This window comes from Marmota flaviventris, chromosome 8 (genome assembly GCF_047511675.1).
Source record: "Marmota flaviventris isolate mMarFla1 chromosome 8, mMarFla1.hap1, whole genome shotgun sequence".
Classification (NCBI taxonomy): domain Eukaryota; kingdom Metazoa; phylum Chordata; class Mammalia; order Rodentia; family Sciuridae; genus Marmota; species Marmota flaviventris.
The window spans coordinates 74,283,245-74,286,692 of record NC_092505.1 but is presented as its reverse complement, the minus strand read 5'-3'; the positions used below and the strand labels follow the sequence as shown (position 1 = coordinate 74,286,692).

Genomic DNA, 3,448 nt, shown 5'->3' with positions numbered 1-3,448 from the left:
TACATATAAAAATGTAAAGGAACTCAAAAGGAATAGCACTAAAATATGTTACTACCGAACCACCAATGGGAATAAATAGGATGAGAAAAAAATAACAATTCAAGATGAATAAGGAAAAAAGAATAAACAAAAATGATAAAAAAATGTACGTGAAGGATAATACCAATTTATCTTGTAAATAAATGAAAATATTATAACAATCATAATAAATTTAAATGTATTGAATTTAGTGATCAATATTTTTGAGATTGGATTAAAATATGCTCTTACTTTGTTAGAAGAAAAATATAAAATACAAACATACATAAATATCAGTATAAAGAAAATGAAGTATTCTAGGAACATGATAAGAAAGAAAAAAAGATATAAAAGCAATATGGGACATCTATATTATTATCAGACCACAAAAAGAGTCTTGCCAGAAATCAAAATGTTCAAGCTAGATGGACCTAATGTATTGATCTCAAAATATGTAAAAGAAAGATCTACATCAACTTAGAAGAGTTAAACATATTTATCTTAATTATTACTATTCCCCAAATAAAAACTGTATAATAATATAAAAGACTGAAAAAATAGTTTTTATAGATGTATTCAAAAACCTACACCAAATAATTTAATACATACTATTCCCAAGTACTCGCAGCTTTAAAAATATATTTTTATTAGAACACCATAATAACACATAGTAATTTGATTCATATTGACCAAATCACTAGTGCAAGGAATCTGATTTCCAAACCATTCCCCACTTGTCCTCTCCTCTTTGTATTCTCTCTCCTCTGCTAAACTTCCTTATCCTACAAATGAATAAAAGTGAAATTCCTTTTGACATTTTTGCATATGAATCTAGCATGATTTTGTTAAATCCCTTCCATTTATCCTTCCTTTCCTTTCCTTCCCCTCTCACTCTCATCCTCCTACTTCTACTCTACTAATCCTCCTTTTGTCTTTATGATATCTGATCCCCAACTGTCTTCTTTCCTTTTTTTTTTCTCTAACTTTCCCATGGGAGAAAATATTCAACCTTTGGTTTTCCAAATCAGGATTATATCCTTTAGTGTGATTTTCTCTATTTCTGTTCATTTGTTGGTTAATGACATCATTTCATTCTTCTTTGAGACTGAGTAAAACTCCCTTGTATGAATGTATATATACACCACATTTTCTTAATCCAGTAATCTATTTAGTCACCTGGGTTGATTCCATGACTTGTTTATTGTGATTGTTGCTGCTATAAACATTGACATGGTTGTACCTCTATGGAATGCTAATTTTAGATCTTCTGGATAAACACCAATTGAAGTATCTTGGTCATATGGTGGTTTCATTGCTAGTTTTTGGAGGAATTTCCATACTGCTTTCCAGTACAGTTGAACAAATTTTCAGTCCCAACAACAATATAATAGTTTCCTTTTTCTCCACATCTTTGCCAACATTTATTATTATTTATTATTAATAATTGCAATTCTGAGTAAAGTGAGATGAAACCTTAGTGTAACTTTGATTTGCTATTCCCTAACTGCTAGAGATTTTGAACATTTTTTTTAATATATATCTTGGCCATTTGTGCTTCTTCTTTTGAGAAGTTTCTGTTTAGAACTTCTGCCCATTTATTAATTGGGCTATATTTCTTCTTCTTCTTCTTCTTCTTCTTCTTCTTCTTCTTCTTCTTCTTCTTCTTCTTCTTCTTCTTCTTCTTCTTTCTCTCTTCTTCTTCTTCTTTCTCTCTTCTTACAATATTCACTGAAGTTATTAAAAAATAATCCCCCAAGGTGAAAACAATATTATATACAAAAACACTTTCTCTTGGGAGGAAGGTGCTTTTCCCTCTCAACATTCAGTGCTTTCAGTTATAGCTCCAGCCTACACTGTCCCCTCCAGTGCTGCCCAGCTTTCTGCCTGATTCTCAGCCTCTTCTTCCTCCATGTTTTTGGAAACTTCATTTCCACTGGGGATAGGATCCCCGCTGCCTCCATTCACCTCTTGCTTCTGTTTGATTTCCTTTGCATCATCTTTCCAGGGGCTCTCTTCCTCTGGTTTCCTCTTCTTTCTGAAAAAGTGGGAAATATCAGTCACACAACTTGATGAGGAAGCAGCATCTGTTGATTTTCTACTGTCCATCATGGAAACTGAAGCATCTCCTAAACTACAAGTGAAACCTGGACTAGAGCTCCCCACCAGAGTAGCTTTCAGAGCCAATTCAGCTACATTTCCCACTAGGCTGGGAATCTTTTGCATCTTCTATCTTTTCTCTAATTTCTGGTAGTAATTCCTCAACTCCTCAATTTCTTTCTCATATTCAGTAGGTGGTCCTTCAGCCTCTTTCATCTGTTCATTAGTACAGCCATTCTCTTCTCAATGGCTTCAATAGATCTGTTGAACTGTGCCACTGCTTCATCACACTGAGAGTTATATCCATAGGCCAAACTCCGCTGGTAGTGCCTCTGTAAGAAGACAATCATGGGCTTCTAGACACTGCTCTTGGAGATTTAGGGATGTCTGGAACACTTCATAGCCTGGATATAATTCTCAGATTCAACACAAACTTCTCCAAGTTTAATATGTTCCTGAGAAGCATAAAGCTGGGATTCTTTTGTTTATTGGCTTTTAAAAAAGATCTTTGCTAAGTCCAACATATCTCAAGAAGCTCTAGATTCCCAATTTCCTTTCCTTAATTTTCTTGGAGAGACTATTTTCAAGAATTGTTTCATTTGGTGTGTCTTCTGCCTTGTCATTTTCTTTAACTTCCACTTCTGAGACTTCAGTTTCATCTATATTATCATTATTTTCTACCAGAGATTCATCTTCTGTTTTTCCTCCTTCTTCCTCTTCCAACATGAACACCTTCTAAGGCATTTCCCAACACACCATTCTCCATTCTTGCAGATTCCAATTGTGATTTTCCATACCTCTTACCTAAAAGGCTAGCTGCTTCCTAGAATTCTTTGACAGCTTCTGGAATATCACCCACCACCAGATGTTTCTGTCCTAATCTCAATAGTTTTTTAGCTTCACCAGTCACATCTAGGTTCCTTACTTTATCTGCAGAGGTAGAAAGAGCTAGAGCTTCTTGAATCTTGTCAGTGGAAACCAGTTCCAAGGTGATGGCTGTGGACTCTGTGTCCATGGTTCCTCTCAAGGGTGGACTGGTGAGCAGAATGGAACCTGTGAGGAAAACAGAAGGAAACTTGGAAGCCAGAGATTTATTAGGAGACAGAGAATGGTAGATTATGGAGCTATTTATTTTTTTTTTGAATTCTTTACAGATTCTGAATATAAGACCCCTATCAGAGGAATAGCTGTCAAAGAGTTTCTCCCAATTCATAGGCTCTCTCTTCACTCATATTTTTCCTTTGGTGTTCAAAATCTTATAAATTTGATGCCATCCCACTTATTGATTCTTGGTTTTATTTCTTGAGCTTTATGATAATTGCTGAGAAAGTAA

The 3,448-nt window shown here is 34.7% G+C and overlaps 1 pseudogene; it reads right to left on the bottom strand.

The window, feature by feature from the left end:
- Nucleotides 1–1,833: 1,833 nt before the first annotated feature.
- On the bottom strand, nt 1,834–3,130 carry LOC114098940 (nuclear autoantigenic sperm protein pseudogene; annotated as a pseudogene).
- Nucleotides 3,131–3,448: the final 318 nt, after the last annotated feature.